A 21,013-nucleotide genomic window follows, 5' to 3' on the forward strand; every position below is an offset into this window, starting at 1 on the left:
GCCTGAATTTTCAAATAGTGAAAGATATTTTCTTAGTATATTTCAAAGCTACATTTTACACCTTTTTGTTTACATAATACTTTTGATGCTCATTAACTCTACAAAGGTTTGGAAAACAAAGTGCAAAAAACAAATTATTGAAGAAAGAGAAATCACCCAATTTCACATTTTTTGCAAATGTTAACTTTCCACAGTTATGACTTTATGATGTGGTAACTTAACATAATCAAAATCACATAACACATCTACCTTGGAAAATTATTGGCAAGGATCTTAGATTGTTAAATGGCCCATTTTACATTCTAGTCCTTAATGAGCAAGATCAAACCATATAAAAACAAGCGTTTTCTCCTCAACTATCTATCTGCCGTTTATGACACCTCCTCAAAAGCTTCGGAACTAGTCCATAATTAGGTGGCAAAGATGCCTGAAAAGTTTTCCAAACCAAATGGCAAAACATTTAAGGGAAGCATCAAAAAAGCATTTGTCAGAAATAAGCATAACATTTGGAATACCTTTCCTTGGTTTTTAATCACTGCATGTTGGAGGGTAAGTTTAATTACTTCTGTTCTTAACCCGCGGCTATCTATAGCGATCATTGCAGCTATCCCTGCATTTCATATGGCAACATCGAGCAGAAGAAACTTCAAGTAAAACACTGAAATACTCACACCTCAGCAGTGCTAAGAAAATTCTCCCCAGGAAAGGAAAGCTGTAATTTCCTTTCAACCTAAGCACAGTGAGTACATTCTGCTGAGTCTTTGACTTTTGTTTGAGACAATCACACTCTGTCATCCAGGCTGGAGTGCAGTAGAATGGTCACAGCTCACTGCAGCCTCAACCTCCCAGGCTCATTGATCCTCCTGCCTTGGCCCCTCAAGTAGCTGGGACTACAGGCTTGCACCAGCACACCCAGCTAATTTTTATTTTTATTTTTCTATTTTTATTTTTTGTAGAGATGAGGTTTCCCCATGTTGCTCAGGCCGGTCTCAAACTCTTGCTCTCAAAGGATCTGCCCACCTCAGCCTGCCAAAATGCTGAGATCACAAGTGTCAGCCACCGTGCCCAGCTGAGGGCTTTTTAAAAGGGAGTTTGGGGGCTGGTAAAAATAAATGATGTAACTTTTTTAACATTTCCAGTGAGTGACCTCTGGCACAGGAGGTACTTGATTATCCCTGCTGAATTGAGGGGGCTTCCCCAGGTCATCGGTGAATCTTTATCATTGAGTCTCGAGGTTGGAGAGTTCCAAGTATCTAACACAGTATGAGTCATTCGATTTTTGTGGTCCTTTCCTTCCCTTTCTTACCCTACTGCTTGATAAACATACTACTCTCACCCACACTACAGACATAAAGCTTTCTACCATACAATTATGGGCTGAATGGTGGTGCCCTAAAGAAGATATGTTAAAGTCTCAGCCCCAAAACTTCACATCTTATTTGGAAATAGGGTCATCGCAGATGTAATGGCTTAAGACAAGGTTATACTGAGATAGGGCAGGTCCTTAATCCCATATGGCTATTGTCCTCAACACAATGTGAAAATTTGACTGCAAAGACAGACTGTAGAGATGCAGCTGCAAAGCAAGGAATCCCACCACTGGAAGCTGGGAGGAGGCAAGGGAGAGTTTTCCCCTATGGGTTTAACAGGGAGAATTGCCCTCCAGACTTTTAGCTTTCAGATTTCAGATTTCAGACTTCTAACCTCCAGGACTGTGAGACGGTAAATTTCAGTTGTTTTAAACCATCTAGCTTGTAGTGATTTGTTATAGCAACCCTGAGAAACTGATACACATGCCTTGGTTCTTGAGTCAAACAGGGGTTCAAACCTTTCTTTCTGGACAACTGGTGGCATTCAAAACTGGTGGCATGCAAAGCTCTTCTGGGACTGGGGCCCAACCTTGCTGCAGTAACCTCCTCCCTAGGGATCAGACTTCTTTCCCAACTGAGGGTTGGTGCCTTCCTACTTTCCTGTAAGAGGAACACAGCCTCCAGGGATGCTGCCTAAAGGCCTATGGAAAACCCATAAAGCCCCTTCTGGGACTTGGGAGTTTCTTTGGTTTAATTTTTCATAAATACAAAATAAGCTAGTAAATTTATAATTTTACCTAAAAATTAAGTAAACCTAGGACACTTTACATCATGTTTCTTCATTTTGAAAACATATTACTTTCATATACATAAAATGTCTTTGGCTCAAGAGCTGTTGCTATGGACTGGATTATTTCCTCCCAAAATTCCTATGTTGAAGCCCTAACTCCTTAGTGTGATGGCATTTGAAAATGGGGCCTTTGAGAGGTGACTAGGTTTAGATGAGGTCATGGGGTGGGATGTTCATGATAGTATTAGCGCCCTTACAAGAAGAAATACAAGAGGCCAGGTGTGGTGGCTCATGCCTGTAATCCCAGCAGAGAGAGGCTGAGGCAGGAGGATCACTTGAGCCCAAGAGTTCCAGACAAGCCTGGGAAACACAATGAGACCCTGTCTCTCCAAAACATTAAAAAGTGAACTTGATATGGTGATGCACACCGGTAGTCCCAGCTACTTAGGAGGCTGACATGGGTGGATCACTTGAGCCCAGGAGGTCTAGGCTGCAGTGAGCCATGATTGCAACACTGCATTCCAGCCTGGGCAACAGAGTGAGACCTGTCTCAATATTTTTCTTTAAAAAGATGAGACAAGAGAGCTTGCTTTCTCTTTCAGCCATATGGACACACAGAGAGAAGGCAGTCGTCTACAAGCCAAAAAGGGAGCCCTTACCAGGAATCAAAGTGGCCCACGCCTTCATCTTGGACTTCCAGCCTCTAGAACTATGAGAAAATTCTCTTGCATAACCACTCAGCCTATGGTATTTTGTGATGGAAGCCCAAGCTAAGACAGCTGTCATATTTAAGTGAGAATACAATGTAATATAATGATGATAACACTTTAAAAGCAGTAGTGCTAATCAGACACCATCTGAGTCAGGACTCTGTCATATCGATTTTGGAAAGACAGGTCATGTTAAGTGTTTTAAGTAAATGTTGTATGTTTTAAGTACAGCAAATTTCTAAATGATTGTGTAATTAAGTGGTTATGGTCCTTTGCTTTCAATAATAAATAAGATCTGTTTACCTCCTGCTTCACTGCAGTGCCCTGGGCCTGGCCATCAGGGCAGAGCGGACCAGGAGGAGAGGGAGGGAGAAGACAGCTGCCCGTCCTCTCCTGAGCCCACACTGGTAGAAAAGCCTCTGGGCACCTGTCTGAACCCCTTGGCGAGTAAGCCCATGCAAGGCAAAGGGCAGGGATGTGTTTGAGCTGCTTTTCTGTCCAACTTCCTCAATGTCTACTCTTGCCTACAGCATCTCCTGATGTCTGTTGCCCTCACTTTAGACACCAAGTCCTACCTGCCTACTGGTATTTTTCCTCAACACTTTGATCTAGGCCTGTTGCCCTAAATGGCAGATCTGAACCGCCGCATACATGTGCCATCTGTCTGTCAGTGTCAGGGGCTTGGGGGTGAACCTCGGCTGCTTCTGTGTCCAACTTCCTTGTTGCCTCCCCCTTGTCTGTAGTCTCACCAGATACCTACTGCTCCTCCCCTCACCATTCACAGGCATTTCAAGATCAGCTCCACTTTCTTGGCATATTGAGGTCGCTTCATAAAGGAGGGATGGGCAGAGGGACACAGTTGTGAGGCATCCAAACTGGGCATTTAGGAAATGTTTCCACTTCCCTTTTCAGCTTTTCGTTTTATTTTTTTGAGACGGAGTCTTGCTCTGTTGCCCAGGCTGGTGTGCAGTGGCGTGATCTCCGCTCACTGCAACCTCTGCCTCCCAGGTTCAAGCAATTCTCCTGCCTCAGCCTCCTGAGTAGCTGGGATTACATGCGTGCACCACCATGCCCGGCCCATTTTTTTGTAGTATTAGTAGAGACAGAGTTTCACCATGTTGGCCAGGCTGGTCTCGAACTCCTGACCTAAGATGATCCACCTGCCTCGGCCTTCCAAAGTGCTGAGATTACAGGCATGAGCCTTTTCATTCATTTTTAAAAGGCTTTGCACACCATTCCTCAGATTTTACGGTAGTATTCCCATTAACTGTATGCAGTAGTCCCCCTTATCGGCGGTTCACTTTCTGCAGTTTCCATTACCTCAGGTTAACCATGGTCAGTAAACAGGCGAGTACAACACAATAAGATATTTTGAGAGAGTTAGAGAGAGAGAGATCAGTTTCATGTAACTTTTATTACAGTATATTGTTTTAACTATTCTATTTTATTATTGGTTATTGTTGGTAATCTCTTACTGTGCCTGATAAACTTTATCATAGACAAGTATATATTAAAAAAATTATAATATATATAGGGTTTGGGACTATCTGTGGCTTCAGGCATCCACTGAGGGTCTGAGAGCACATCCCTTGTGTTTAAGAGGAAACGACTGTGTAAGAGATACCAAAATCCAAGAGAAAATAGTACCTGTATCAGCACCACTTTATATAATTGGAGTCACTTCATAGAAAATGGTGGACAGTTTTTTATATTCTATGCTGCTCTGTCTCTGAAAAGTATTGACAAGTCCCACAAAGACATAATTATTTTTCGTATACCTGAACAAGACCTGTCTTTCCAAAATCGATGTTCACACCAGCAAAACTACCCTGGTGTCACATACAGTCAATAGTGCTGTCCCCAAACTGAGTGAGAACTTGGTAACATCCTTCTAGAATTCCTTATTCAAGCAATAGGAATAACTTTAGAGTCTTCCTTCTCCCGAGTCTTGTAAAGTTTTTTACCTTATGTAATACTATTTGAATGTGGATGCTTTCACAGGTTAATCAAAATCCTTGAGACAATTGTTTCACACTGAAGAAAGCAATGACATGCTACATCATCTATTTTCATTAAACAGTCTTATGGAGGCCAGGCATGGTGGCTCAAGCTTGTAATCGCACTTTGAGAGGGCAAGGAAGGCAGATCACCTGAGGTCAGGAGTTCAAGATCAGCCTGGCCAACATGGAGAAACCCTGTTCTCTACTAAAAAAAAAAAAAAAATACAACAATTAGCCAGGCATGGTGGTGTGCACCTGTAATCCCTCACTTTACTACTCAGGAGGCTGAGGCAGGAGAATCGCTTGAACCCAGGAGGCAGAGGTTGCCGTGAGTGGAGATCGCACCGCTGCACTCCAGCCTGGGCGACAGAGACTCCATTTCAAAATAAATAAATAAATAAAAATAAAGTCTCAAGGAAATTGCTCTGCTTCAAGAGACTTTCCCTTTTCTAGTTGGTAGGAAATCAAACCACCCCCTTCTTTTCCACCAAAAGCCTTTATTTTCTCAATTTGGAGTTGGTCATTTTAGTAATCACAGCAATCATTCTTTTTTATTTACCATATGCACTTGGTAAGATTTTTATTTTACTGTTTCTCTTTCCGGTTTATAATGTTCTCTTTTTTGTATGATAATGTCATAAGCCTAATTTTCCCTTCTGTTAGGTCTTGATTATTCCCCCCGAAGGCTGATATTTAAAATAAAAGCACTTAAAACTTAATGTTAGCCGAACAGTTATGTGGTCACATGCATACAAGGGAAAATAAGCCTCCAGATACTGTTAATATTCGATGCAAATTAAGTCTAATGCAGCACATCTAGTAAGCAGTTTCCCTTCAGGGCTGATCTAATTATAAAACTGAGCCTGAGTTTTAAAAAGGTAATTGGCAAATAATCAGGAATCAGTTTGTCACTGCTGTTGCAGGACCGACTTCTGAGGATCATTTGTAACTGACAAGGGAAATTACAACCTGAGAGTTATATGAGAATGTTCTCGAAATCAGCCTGACCAGTTTTTTTTTTTTTTTTTTTAAACAAACATAGAAGAAGTGAGCGCCCAGTGCTGATATTAGTTGAGGTTAGCCGCAGGATGGGTTAAATAGGTCCCTTCAAAGTTAGCTGGAGCAGATCTCAGGTCGAAACTGCTGGTTAAACCGAAGGAAGCAGCAGTGGGTCTGCTGAGCAGCTCACTGGCTTTTGTCAACTGATATGAGGAAGTTTCGATGAAAGGTATAGAAAAACCTTGACAACCAACCTAAACTGTTAGTCTCTTGAGACCAATGACTGTCTAAAATAAGCTAGGAAACTCGTTTCTAGCTTCCCAGACCCTGCTTTGTATTGTAACTCCCTTGCCTGCCTCCTTAGCACAGCCACATCCACCTCACCCTTCAGGTCTCAGCTCAAATGTCAGCTCCTGAGAGAGGTTGGGCTTGAGAGGCTGCCCTCCCTGACTCAACTGTGTCTGCTGCTCCAAAAAGCAGAGCAGAAAATGGGCAACAGACAAACCCACCCAGAAGGGAAGAAAAGCACTGCCCCAAGTGGCAATCACACCCATCGGTGCCCACTTGTCTTTGGGTTCAACCTAACCTTGGACCTCGGCTTCTTTTTCCTGCCCTGTAAGATTACTTTCAGTTAATTGTTCTAGTTATTTCTGGTTCTCAGCAGCATTAAAATATTATGCTAAGATAAGGTAAAAGGAACTGGATGAATCAGAAAGGGAACAAGTGAAAAGGCTAACAAAAAGGGGCAAAGAAATATTTAAAATGTATTATAATTGAATAAAATCGAAACGCACAAAAGACCAACCCAACTGGAATTTAAATAGTTCTATGAGATCTTTGCAAGAAGTGATTATATAAGAGAACTGAGAATGGGAATAGAATCCTGTTCTATAGTCACTGGGTGGTAACTTCCCTAAGGCTAGAGACAGAGTGTCAATTCACTTGCTCTCCACCATGAAAGAGCTGAACCAGGCCTGTGGGAAGGTATTTTGTAAATTCAATAGATGATCATTGCTCTTAAAGGCCACATTCTGATGTAAAAGCATACACCGAGACTTACTTTGCACATCAAAGTTACAACTTCCAAGGTCAGTTAAAACTACCACATACATAATTTGCAAAAGGCTTTTACTACTATAAATGCCTACTTTCTGTGTTCTTTTTCTGTTTTTTTTTTTTTATGGCTCACCAATAAAGAGGTATGTCATGATCACCTCTTCTCTAACGACTCCTCCCCTGCCTCTTCAGGACTCTGAAGGGGAAAATTGAGAGTAAATACGAATGTTTTCCTAGCCCCTCTAAAAGTACAAAATTAAAGAGGCCTGTTATCCTGTAATGAAAATGTTCTACTTAAATGAAATCTCATTTTCAAGTGACCCAACCACAGAACAATCAACAATAACAGGCTTTATATCCAAATGGGAGAGGAGAAAGGCATAGCATGCTTGCCCTTGGTTAAGAAGGGTTGTATTTAAACAATGAGAGACAAACATGTCTACATCATGGGGTCTGGGGAAAATATGCTAGCTATTGTTGTTTTTGGATTAATGAGAATTTTGCTCCCAATTCTCCACAGAACGGTTTTTATTTTCTAATATTTTCATTGCACCATTAACCACTGCCAGGAAGAAGCCAAAGAGTTGCTAAAATCTACTGTATCACATGTGAAGCAATGTGGAAACAGGACTGTCACAAAACTAGGGTACCCCCATCACTCCTGGCCAGGGCACATAGTTCCATAGTTCTGGCAACATTGAGGGCTGCAAGGCAGGACTAGGGAGGAGATACTCAAAATGGGTAACGAATATTGAAAACTACGTATCATACCAAGTCTTGGGAGTCAGGAAGATGGGGCAGGTAATTTAACATTTGACAAAGCTTCCCTCTCTTCTTCCACCTCCAGGGGAAGAGGGCTGCTTTTCTTAATCAGGCCAACCACAACGTGCAACTGCTCTGACCCGCTCCTTGTCATCATAAACAAATGGCAAAATATTAATGAGTTTCTTGAATTTATAACGATATATCCATTTGCATTATCTAAAATGCTCTTTGGAACACTCACTTTTAAGAACAGTTTTTTGGTTTTTTTTTTAATGAGACAGTTTCATTCTGTCCCTCAGGCTGGAACGCAGTGGTACAATCACTGTCCATTGCAGCCTCGACCTCCCTGGGCTCAGGTGATTCTCCCACCTCGGCCTCCCAAGTAGCTGGGACTACAGGCTCCCCACCGTGCCCATTCAACCAAGCTCAGTAAACGATCCCACCTGCTGATGAGAGCTTTAAACATTCAATGCACCTGGGGGGAAATAGCAACAATACATAAGGTATTTGATTTCCCTCAATGATACTTTAGTGAGCAAATAGCTCATTAACATCTCCCATCGCAACCTCTAGCACTTGCCAGCCACTCATCAGTGTAATATTTGTATATTTTGCTCACTTTATGAAATGTATTTATACATATGTACATTTACATATATTACACATGTATGGAAAATGACTATGCAACAAATTTAAAGCACATGATCCCACACATGTAATTCCCCCAACTTTCGAATCTCACTGTTTTCTCCTTGATTCCTGAAATTCTCCAAAGACTCCTTGGAACTCAGCTGCTAGAATATTCTTGACTGAACATCAAACTGCTGCTAAACACATTCTCAATTTAACTTTGAGTCCCAAACATAGCCATATTTTCATTTACTTAGGTAAAATGATTACATCTGGAAAATGTATATGCTTGGACTCAAACTCAGAATCAGTCCCCCACTGCATCACAAAATAACAACATTAATTCTAAGCAGATTCTTTCAAGAGAGAAGCACTATATAGCATTTCTCAGTAGTTGATCTGGCACACTCGAATCTAATCTGAATTTCTAACAACTTTGCTTCAGAAGTTTTTCCATGAAATTTGGTCTTTGCCTGACTTGCCTGCTATAAATTTTATTAACCAAACTCTGCAGGCCCTTACACTATTCCTGAACAATTCTACACTTGAAAAAAGATTGTGAAATCTTTAGCCAACACCTTCTGTATTTCACAAAATAAAATTATAAGCTTAAGACTTAAGTTTTGGTTGTTTATTTTTTTCCTTTCAGATTATCCAAAAGGCTGGATTCAGTGCCTGAACAATCATTTTCCACGACACAGAAATGAAACCATAGAGAAACCCATTACAGTTCAGACTCATCCTGTGAGACTTAGGCTGCTAAAACATGAAGCAGGATCATTTTCTAATCCATTTCTCTTAAGTCTCTCCTTCCATGGAGTTCTCAAGTCTCCCAAGGATGTGAAGTCTACCTGTACTACCAGTAATGGTGACCTGTCTTTTTTTTTTTTTTTTTTTTTTTTTTAAAGGAACCTTCTCTCTCCCTTTCACTTCTCCTCCCAACAAGACCTTCACATCTTTGAGCTTTGTCCAGGTACCACAATGCCAGACTCACCCAATCCCTCTATGCCCACACCCCCTACCTGTCCTGGGGAGTCTGGGCTTACTCCAGTGATAATGGATGGAACTTAGTTGGATAATAAACCAAATCACATCAGGTTTACAAGATGCCTTAATCTAGTTCAGAAGATGTCTCCTAAAAGGGGCTGCTGCTGAGACTTGAAGCAGCAGCAGGAACCTGGGAGAACTCTCATTTTGGAGCTCTTCAAATGTTTTTTATCTGGACAGCTGTGACCATACCAGTCCTACTGCATGGGAAACTCCATTAAAACAAGATGTCCACAGGAGTGGACACGATCCTTCAAAAAGAAGTACATTTTTTAAAATGTTTCACAACACACACTCGACGTACCTTTTTAAATGTATGAAACATATCGAAATACGAGGGTGAAAACAAAGAAAGAAACAAAACCTGTAGGCATTCACTCATACCCTCCCGTAAGACTGCCTTAAATGCATTTACAAAACACACACCTTCCTAGATAATGTACAGAAGAGGCAGAAAGCAAAGCAATGGCTCCTAATTACCATGTGACCCCCAAATGCCTTCTGGTTGTTGGCCAGGGCTTTGCTGCACAGTGTCCTTGGCAATTTTTTTCTGCGAAGGGCCAGATACTGAAATATTTTCAGCTTTGTGGGCTCCACGAGGTTTCTGTCTCATCTTCCCCTTTGGTTTATTTTGCAACTCTTTATGAGCGTAAAAACCATGTAGTCCGACCACCTCTTCCCTAGGAGATATTTGGGCAACGCCTGATGTCTGTGTCTAACTGGACAAAAGTATCAATTAGGAAGAGTACTGAAAACTAAGAGGCTTCTGTTTGAAAGGAAAACGGCTTGTTGGATAGGCACTAAAACAGAGTTCCATTCTGCCTGAATCATTTGGTTAGCTTTACACAATTCCAAGGGAAATCTTAGCGACATCTGTGTTTCCCTTTAGTTTTTATTTTGTTTGTTTTTGCTGTAGGACGGGTAGAGACCAGGGAAGACAGAAGAGAATGAATCTTGCAAAATGACTCTGACTCATATAAAGTAAAAAGGTTACAATGACTAAGTTCTGGAAAATAATTGTAAGGAGGAAGAATACAACTTCAAGAAATAAAACATAAAGCTACAATAATGCAGAGTATCATTCTCGGGTAAATATGAAACAGATCAACAAAACCAAATAGCATAGAAACAGACCCTAAGCTATAAAAGACATTAATACATGATGAAGTGATGACAAAAGGCTATGGGGAAGCTGAGAGTAGTGTCTCACGCCTGTAATCCCAGGACTTTGGGAGGCCGAGGTGGGTGGATCACTTGAGCTCAGGAGTTTGAGACCAGCCTGGGCAACAAGGTGAAATGCCATCTCTACAAAAACAAACAAAACAAAACAAAACAAAATCAGCTGGACATGGTGGCACACACACACCTGTAGTCCCAGCTACTCAGGAGGCTGAGGTGAGAGGATCGCTTGGGCCCAGGAAATCGAGGGTGCAAGGAGCTGCTGTGATTTCACCACTGCACTCCAGCCTGGGTGACAAAGTGAGACCCTGTCACAAACAAACAAAAAATGGCTGTGGTAGGGATACAAAGGCTTATTCAACAACAACAAAAAAAAAATTGATGGGTCAGTCAACAGATTATCTATATAAGGAAAATCAAGTTAGATTTTTCTCCATTTCAAAATATAGTTCAAAATAAATTCCATGTAAATAATACAGTTAAGGTTTTAAAATTCCATTAGAGGAGCTGGAAGAAAATACAGTCAAATTTTGACAGTCATTCTGGACGTGAGATTTTCTAAAATGATGGCAGGAATCACACACACAAAATATACATGACTACTTAAAAATTAAAATTAGTAAATTGAATAAGTAAATTTACCTTTATATAGTAAATTGTATGTTATATAGTATATTATGAACTATTAATACAGTAAATTAAAATACTGAATAAAAATTAGCAAATTAAACATTAAAAAATCATTTAAAAAAGCCAATAATAACCAATTAGGACGATGCTTTCAGCTAATGTAATAAAGTGTCAATATCCCTAATCTATAAAGATGTTTTACAAGCTGTAAGAAACATACTAGACTTCAACAGATTAAAAAGTAGGGAGCTTTCACCAGGCTCAGTGGCTCATGCCTGTAATCTCATCACTTTGGGAAGCCAAGGCAGAAGGATGACTTGAGGTTGGGAGTCCAAGACCAGCCTGGCCAACATGGTGAAACCCTGTGTCTACTAAAAATACAAAAAATTAGCCGGGTGTGGTAGTGTGCACCTGTAATCCCAGCTAATCGGGAGGCTAAGAAAAAAGAATTGCTTGAGCCTGGGACGCAGAGGTTGCAGTAAGCCAAGACTGTGCCACTGCACTCCAGCCTGGACAAGACAGTGAGACTCCATCTGGAAAAAAAAAAAAAAAAAAAAAAAAAAAGTGTAGAAAGTTTCTTTAAAGTAGTGAAAAGGTTAATACACAGATTTTCTGAAGTTTAATAAATTCACTGATAAAGAACTGAGAATTGAGAAAACATTAGTTTTTGCTGATCAAATTAACCAGGATAGCACGCAATGCCTGTTGCAGAATATTGAGTCCAGGCTTCCACCTGCTGCTGGCTGCAGTGGAAATTGGCTCAGTCACTCAGGTAAATAATTTAGCAGTAATTTGGCAAGTATGAAGTATATTTAAAGTGGTCTTAGTTTTTGACCTAGTAATTTTACTTTGAGGAATGAATCTAAATGAAACAGTCATGAATGTGGACAAAGATGTCTATGCACTCATGTGTACATAGAGGCATTGTTCATAAAACTATAATTTACATGCCTAAAATTGGAGAATGCTAAGTTATGGCACTTAGATTTTATAAAATATCAATTGTCTAACATTAAAATTATGTTTGAGTTTTTAATAGAAAATTTATGATATATGTTAAATGTGCTGGAATCTCAAGTTTGCAAATATGTGTGCACACAGTGCACACACATGGATTAAAGGCAAATATACCAAAATAATTAATAGTGATCATCACTGTAATGTTACTAGCAGGTAAAATTATAGGTAACATTTTATTCTTTATATATTTCTGGATTTTCTATATTTTCCATCATTAGTATATTTCTTTTTTGTTTTCACAAACATTAATTTCTTCATCAGAAAAAAAATAAACCTGAAAAACAGTTCTTAACCTCTCAAAAAGAAAGGTAATAAGAGGGGACGGGTGCAGTGGCTCACGCCTGTAATCCCGGTACTTTGGGAAGCGGATGAATCACCTGAGGTCAGGAGTTTGAGACCAGCCTGGCCAACATGGTAAAACTCCATCTCTACTAAAAATACAAAAATTAGCTGGGCATAGTGGCATGCACCTGTAATCCCAGCTACTTGGTAGCCTGAGGCAGGAGAATTGCTTGAACCCAGGAGGCGGAGGTTGCAGTGAGCCGAGATAGTGCCACTGCACTGCAGCCTGGGTAACAGAGCGAGACTCCATCTCAAAAAAAAAAAAAAAGAGGAAATGTTGCTAGTCATCTCGTCATGAAGCCAAAGCTGCTTCTAAACCAGAATTACAGAACTGAAAACGACCTCATGTACCTAATCTAAGATCTTGTACTGCAGTTAAAAAAAAAAAAATCATTATAAGTATTTTATGAAACTGAAGCATATCTTATATCCATAAAAGTCTTATCCCAACATGCCGTCAGCCAGGTAATAATATTCCTGTGTAAATAGCAGGAGCCTCTGTCTGGGCAAGATACAAGTTTAAGAGTAAAAATCCAGTTTTGATAAAAATGAAAGGATCTATGCAAAAGTCTTCTAATCATCAAAGTTTAATTCATGAAAAAGAAAATCATCAATAACCTTGATTTTGATATGATTAGACTCTCAGAGCAAAACATTCTAATTAATTTAGGCCTGCTCTCACCAAGGTAGGAGGCCGGGAAACAGGATTCACCAGTTATTTGATTCTAATACAATGAACAAAGGGAACAATGTGCTGGATTATTAATAAGTCAAACAGGGAAAAATGAGTAACTTTAGGGAGCATGATGCAATGGTATTAAGATACAACAGTGGGATATAGCCAAAACATCCTCTAATGAAGACATTGAGGGTACTATCCAACTGAAGATAACAAAAGCTATAAAAAAAAAAAAAACCACTCAAGCACCAGATTCCCTTTGTCAGAGAACAAGCTGCTGTGGTGGAAATTGTCTAGATTATGAAGTCACACAGACAGGAGGCAGAATCCCAGCGCAGCCACTTACAAGCTGCATGCTCCTTGGCAAGGTTCTTAACCTCCCAGAGCATCCATTTCCACAGCTGTCAAACACAGATAATTAGGAACCTCGAAGGGTGGGCGTAAGGTTGAGATCGTGGGTACGAAATGACTGGTTCAAAGCACAGCTTGCCTACCAATGAATGGAAGCTGTAAGTCCATTATGAAAGACTGGATGCCAGAGTCTAGTCCTGGGTCACTGATGCTGTGGGCACTGCCTGACTTGCAAGCACAGGGGGAAAGCTGTGATTGGTGTTGGCAGCTGCTGCTGGGACAGGTAGGAAGAGAATGATATGGCAGCAGCCTGGATGATCAAATGTAGCCCTGGCCCTGACATTACCCAATAGTTCCCCCAGGGAAGTGCTGGCCTGGGCTCTCTCTGTTCACCCCACACCAACTCCAAACTCCACACAGCCTAGAAAAAAATGAGGATAAAAGGAATGGGCAAACGGTAAAAAGAATCCCACCAGAGAACTAACAATACACCCTGCAAAGAGAGGGAAAAGCATGTTATAGAAAATACAATAAGCCTTATAATTAAAAGAAACATAACGAGAAATAAGAGTGAGAAATCAACACATCTAGAATAAGACTATCGAACAACACTTTAAAAGAGATGTTGAACACAAAGAGTGAAGAAAATTGGCAGTGATGGGAAGAAGTAATGAAGACAAAAATCAATATTACTCGGTAGACTGACAAGAGAAAAATACTAGAAATACAAGATAAGTGTGTGTAAAATAAGAACACTGCCTGGCATGCATCTGGAGAATTAGACAATGACCTTGCCGACAGAGAAAGAGACAAAGCTCCAGCCATCCCCAGAGGCTGAAGAAACACCCCATGTGATTTTGCTGATCACTGAAAAGTTAAAGGGCAATTCTGACAACTTGTCAATAAATTAAGCCTGAATTTTCAGAGAAGTAATAAAGATAATTTGAAGAGATACTGAAAATCATTTGCAACATGAAAATGGATCATAATTACATTAAGGGTAGTGGAACTAGGAGTAATAATGAGTCCTTTTTAGAAGAAACAATTGTGTCCAATGGATGTGACAGCCCCTTAAATTGGTATAGGCACTTTTATTTTTAGCTGACAGAATAGCATAGTGGATAAGGAAACGCCACCTTCAGTACAAGAAAGCCCCGTCTGTGAATTTCACTGGTGCCCCCTTACTTGTTGGCACATGTTATTAATACTTAAAACTCTCAGACTCAATTTATCTATAAAAGGGGTCTATAAATATCCATCTCCTATTACAGTTAACAATTGACAAAAAGACCGAGCCCATAGTAAGAGCTCCATAAATGGTACCTACCTTGAAGCTTACCGCCATCTATCGTGTTGACCTCGATTCTAAAGAGGGGGATAAGAGACACACCTCCTCAGTGTCCCGATCTTGCTAAGTTGCTAAGGAGAAATAACAACAATCCTGAATAAATAGTTTTGGTGCTCAGCTCTACACCAAGAATACATGCATGACCTCCTTTGGCCTGTAAAACATGGTGAAAGCTACATGGCTGAGTGGCTCAGCTTACCACCCAGCACCTATAAGCCTAGTGGTCCCCTAAAGAAGAAGCCCGCTTGGGCTAAGAGCAAATCTCACAGCAGCTGAGTGCAGCATCACAGGCCACCCTGAAGGCCAGCTTCTGAAGTACTGAAGCAGCTAGGGCCTTCCTATCAGGCTGGGAGACGTTAGCTGACAACTCACAGCTTCTCACCCTGACCAGGTGCCATGTTCAACACACCTGCTATCCAACAAGTATCTCCTGATTTTATACCCCAGTGACTAAAAATGGCTACACGAGGCTACACACAATGGCTCATCCCTGTATTCCCAACACTTTGGAGGTCAAAGCAAGAAGATCACTTGAGGTCAGGAATTCAAGGATGTATTGAGTTGGAATCATGCCACTGCACTCCACCCTGGGCGACAGAGCAAGATTCTGTCTCAAAAAATATTTAAGCAAACAAAAAATATAAATGGCCATGTGTTTATCTGTATCTTGGCATGTTATTTTTGTTCCTCCTCTTTCAATTCCTCAGCTCATCTGAATACTCTAAGAGAGTCCAGTGATCACCTGCCAAATGGATTACCAATGTGCATCTCAGTGCTAATCCTAATTCTTACCACAGATCGGAGTTTTGTTTCAAGAGAGCGGTGTATTAGGAACTCTGTAAAATTCAATGGCTGCATAATTTACAAAATGTAAAACAGATAAAGGAATTGCAAATATCTTCAATTGCCCCAACATTACCAAGTACAGGTCATACGGTACAGGATATTACATGCTGATACAAGCTTTGGGACTGGTTTACTTAGGAGATTATATTATTATTTGCAAGTATTTAGAATAAACTTTCACCTACATCCCAAACAAAAGCTATATGGGCAGTTTGGCTGGCAGCAATAATTTGCATAATGAGACATTTGAATAAAAGAAAGGCACTCTGTGTTGTGCCAATCTCAGACCCTGGACACAAGAGACAGTACTGCTGAGCCAAGGCGCTTTAAGGAGCATCTGAAAGGCCAAGCTCTGCTGCAAGTGGAAAGTAAATACATTGTTGCTCAGGGTTTCTATTCAAGCTCTTTGTTTTGTTTCAATATCTCAAGAATACTTTGGGAGTTAGTGAATATAATGACAATGTGTTACATATTATACCGTTCCTCTAAAAACAGCTCACTAGACCACTTTGTTGCTCCTTCCAACACTTAAGAATAAAGCATTAAGTGTTATCTTCCTACCACTCAATCTGTTCCAAAGAATCTAGCAACGTTAATCAAATTTCCAAGTATGGATGCGTATTTTTATTATTGCTGAACAAAACTGCATTTTAAAAATTAATGTTACAGGCAAACTGTCAAAAACAGGCACTCTCATTCTCTGCTGGAAGGAGCGTATCATTCTGTGAAGAGCAATTCATCAATATCTAAAATCAAAGCCTATACTTTGACCATTTCTATATTCAATTTCTAGAAAGTTCCTTTACAGATACATCTCCACATGTACACATCCATTTCACCAAGGCTTTTTATAAAATCCTAAGAATGGAAACAACCTGGCTCGACACGGTGGCTGACACCTGTCATCCCAGCATTCTGGGAGGCCAAGGAGAGAGGATCGCTTGAGCTCAGGAGTTCCAGACTAGCCTGGGCCACATGGTGAAACCCTGTCTCTACAAAAAGTACAAAAATTAGCTGGGCATGGTGGTACCTGTAGTCCCAGGTACTCAGGAGGCTGAGGTGGGAGGATCACCTGAGCCTGGAGCAACAGAGTGGGTAGTGAGCCATGGTGGTGCCACCGCACTCCAGCCTGTGTGACAGAGTGGGGCCCTGTCTCAAAGAAACAAAAAGAATGTGAACACCTTAATGTCCATTAACAGAGAACTGGATAAATTATATCCATAAAACGGAATACGGAAGAGACTTTAGAACAAATGCAGTAGCACTATACCTAATAAATCAAACTCTACAGTGTTGAAGATCTCACACAGTTAGGTTTAAAAAAGCAAAGTATTTAAATATACAATAGTACTCTACTGTGTATGTCTATACAGTAAAGTGAAGACAGACACTCACATGTAACATTAATAGTTGATATTTGTCTACTGTATTTTGTGTGCCAATAATTGTTAGCAATGTACATGAATTATCTCAATTATCTCATTTGTTCCTCTCAGTGATTCTAATATTCCCATTTTGCAGATGAGAAAAATGGAGGCACAATGAGGTTTAGTCACTTGCCCAGGATCACAAAGTTGGTGGCCATCTTCTTAGGTATGACTACAAAGAACCTCCTGGTGTAGATATTAGCTAAGATATTAGCTAAGAAAGCTTCTAAGAGTAGTCACTCTAAGGAAGGGACTGCTTGGCTAGAAGATGGGAACCAGAAGATTTATTCTCCCTGAATCTTTGGTATTCTATACATGAGCATGATCTGTGCAAAAAATAACAAATCCAGTGTTTTTTTTTACTCTGCCTTCTGGAATTAATTAGGAAGAAGGACAACATGAATGCTGCTGTATATCATGTATTTTTAAAGAAATGCTGTTTTAGTCCTATGTGTTTACTTGTGTAATTAATCCCTTAGTTTTTCCAAGTACTTAAAAAGATGGAAAAGACAACTTAATTATATACAGAATTCACAGTTACGAATACATGCAATTTCCAAAATAATCAAAGGGGAATGATAAAATATGCATACACCCCAAAACCCAGCATCAAGCCTATTGCCACGGGTGAGGGTTGAGGTTGTTCGTTTACTACAGATTAGCCAAGACTCTTCTTAAAAATAGTAGAAGTTTTAGGCTTTATTTCTAATTAAAGGAAGAAATTAAATGCGTTCCAAGTAGTAAAAAAAAAAAAAAAAAGGGGAGGGGGAGGCATTATGTATCTCTTAATTGTAAGCTCTAATAACAGAAAATTAGTAAAATTTTTCTGGTAGGGAATACATTCACCGTAACATATGAAGCTACATCTTCATAATACATAAAATATAAAAGGTCTGTGAGGTAGGGCCCTATTTTACTATGTTTTTCTGAAATACAGGGTCAGTAGCCCAGAACAGTACTTCCCAAACTTTCATGTGTATGATGAGCATCACCAACGATCTTGTTAAAACGATTCAGTTGCTCTGGGGTGAGTCTCAGATTATGCATTTCTAATAAGGATACTCCTGGTGGGTAGATGACATTTTGAGTAGCAAGGCACCAGGCAATACATAAAACTAAATAAAAGTATAATCTGATCAATGAGGTTGTAGAATCAAATTGCAACTATTAAAATCTTAACCCCTTCAGAAGTATTTGAAAGCTAGACAAAGAAATAGATTTAGATTTTTCTTGAAAACTGTGAGCAGTGTGAAATAAAGACACGTACTTGTCAATACTATGCTTTCAAATCTGGTCAATAATTCAAAGTCGATTTCAAAAGATTCAGGAGGAGTTCTAGTTTCAAGAATGAGAGAAGAGCTAGTAATTAGTACATTATTTTATGCATAAGTGAGCAATAGTGAAGCTCTTAATTTTTTCAGCTAAATCAAATGCAATCAAATGGGCACCAACAACACGCTCAATGGTGGAACACAAGATGCTGATGACAGGGTCAACGTGGTCCTTGTTCCCAAGACCATCAGGTGTGTAGACACCATGCCAGAGCCTGGCACAGTGGGGACCCTCCCAGGAGACCAGCTATAGCAGACAGTTTGTGTGAGACTGAAACAACACGCTCAAGCGCTGAGGAAATGCAAAGCAAGGAAACAAAACCGGTTCATTTCTTTTGTTTGGAATAAGGAATACGTGAGGGTTTTGGTAATGATTTTGGCCAGGGAGTGAGTCCTGGCTTCTTAGAAAAAGTGACTAAAAACTAAAGGGGCTTAAACCTGTATTTCCAGGACTCAGGTGAAGAGTCACGAGTTGCTTCTGGGTCCCTAGCAATTTTAACCGTTCAAAGTGCCGGAGAGAGGCATCAGCAGATAATTCTAAGAGTTTACAGCATCAGGAGAATACCAAGGAACAAAGAAAAGGTGGGCTCAGAGATTAGCATGGAGGTGGAGTCTTCAGAAGTCAACATTCCCTCTGGGCCTTGATGTGATCAACTGTATAGGGGTCAGAAAGCTTTTCTGAAAAGGGTCAGATGGTGGACAGCTCAGGTTTTGCCATTGTAGTACAGAACCAGCCATAGATCATGTTCCGATAAAACTTTACAAAATTCTGGATTTTGTCAATGCCACTGCATTGCAAAATGAGGGTAATACCTTTCCTGTTTTTTAATTTTCTATTTAATTTTCTCCAACTTTTATTTTAGGTTCAGGGGTACATGTCTGTTACATGGGTAAATAGCCTGTTGGCGGACATTTTGTACACAGATTATTTCATCACCAAGGTAACAAGCTTCATACCCAATAGTTTTTTTATCTTCATCCTCCACCCGTCAACCACCTGCAATTAGGCCCCAGTGTCTATTGTTCCTATCTTTGTGTTCATGTGTACTCAATGTTTAGCTCCCACTTGTAAGTGAGAGCATGCAGTACTTGGTTTTCTGTTCCTGCATTAATTCACTTAGGATAACGGCCTCCAGCTCCATCCATGTTGCTGCAAAGGATATGATTTTGTTTTTTTATGGATGCACAGTATTCCATGGTATGTATGTATCACATTTTCTTTATCTAGTCCACTGTTGATGGGCATCTATGTTAATTTCATGTCTTTGCTATTGTGAATAGTGCTGCAATGAACACGCATATGCATGTGCCTTTATGGTAGAACGATTTTTATTTCTTTGGATATATATCCAGTAATGAGACTACTGGGTTAAATAGTTGTTTGAAGTTCTTTCAGAAATCTCCAAACTGCTTTCCACTGTGGTTAACTAATTTACATTTTCACCTGCAATGAATGTGTTTCCTTTTCTCTGTAACCTCACCGTCTGTTGTTTTTTTTGACTTTTTTTTAGACAGGATCTCACTCTGCTACCCAGACTAGAGTACAGTGGCGTGATCTCTGCTCACTGCAACCTTCACCGCGTGGGCTCAAGCAATCCCCTACCCCAGCCTCCTGAATAGCTGGGACTACACGTGTACACCACCACACCCAGCTAATTTTAAATTTTTATTTTTATTTAATTTTTTCTTTTGTAGAGATGGGGTTTCACCATGTTGCCCAGGCTGCTCTTAAACTTTAGGGCTCAAGCAATCCACCTCCCTAGGCCTCCCAAAGTACTAAGATTACAGGCAGGAGCCACCATATCAGGCCTGCTTTTTACTGTTTAATAGCCGTTCTGACTGATATGAGGTTGATTAATAATAACTTTCCTAAAGGTAAATATTTGGTGACCAAGATCAAGGAGGGGGAGTTGATATAACTTTATATGACAGTATATACCAATTCAAATATTCATGGACCATGACCATCTATGAATATGCATATCTAGAAATAGATGCATCCCCACCTGTGTTTACCTCCATCCCTTCTAATTCACTAGATGAACTGTCTCTCTTCCCATCTACCTCCTACCTCTCCTAAAAGGTCACTCCTTCAATTCATCCTCTCTGGTATTGTCAGCCTTCCTTTCTCTATTGCCTCTTTCCATCAGCATAGACACCACAAAACATAACGAGCCCCATCTCTTTGACCATCTCCTTCTCTATCCACTGCTCCTCTATTTACAGTCAACTTTGGGAGACAGCAATCTGTGCTTTCCCTACCTCCTGCCGTTGCACTTAAAATCCCTGTGTTAATTGAATTTTGACCCCACCACTCTTCAGTAATCATCTTTGCCAAAATCAATAGACACTTCTCTGCTATTAACATACTTGACTCCTCCGCAGCAACGGAAACTGCTGACTTTCCTCCAAACTCCCTCTCATCCTCGGTTTACCAGATGACCCCAGCTTCTACTGACTAGGATCTCTGTGGCCTTCCAGCTTTCCTCACATGCTCTTTCCCTCTGCCCTCAAATTTTCCACTAACCAAGTATCTGCTTTGCCCTCCTCTCT

The 21,013-nt window shown here is 40.3% G+C and overlaps 1 protein-coding gene across 14 annotated transcripts in view; it reads right to left on the reverse strand.

Moving 5' to 3' along the window:
* Nucleotides 1-21,013, reverse strand: part of CSGALNACT1 (chondroitin sulfate N-acetylgalactosaminyltransferase 1) — a 357,330-nt gene that overhangs the window by 231,717 nt on the left and 104,600 nt on the right. Inside the window, exon 4 of one of the 14 annotated variants that reach the window (XM_063668554.1) lies at nt 14,836-14,927. The exons of 12 other annotated variants lie outside the window; for them this stretch is intronic. The gene's annotated coding sequence lies outside the window, so the exon portion shown is untranslated. Of the gene's footprint in view, nt 1-9,787; nt 9,928-14,835; nt 14,928-21,013 lie in introns of those variants that run through there. One more of the 14 variants, XM_063668564.1, reaches the window with a different exon arrangement.

Source organism: Pongo pygmaeus, chromosome 7 (assembly GCF_028885625.2).
Source record: "Pongo pygmaeus isolate AG05252 chromosome 7, NHGRI_mPonPyg2-v2.0_pri, whole genome shotgun sequence".
NCBI lineage: Eukaryota > Metazoa > Chordata > Mammalia > Primates > Hominidae > Pongo > Pongo pygmaeus.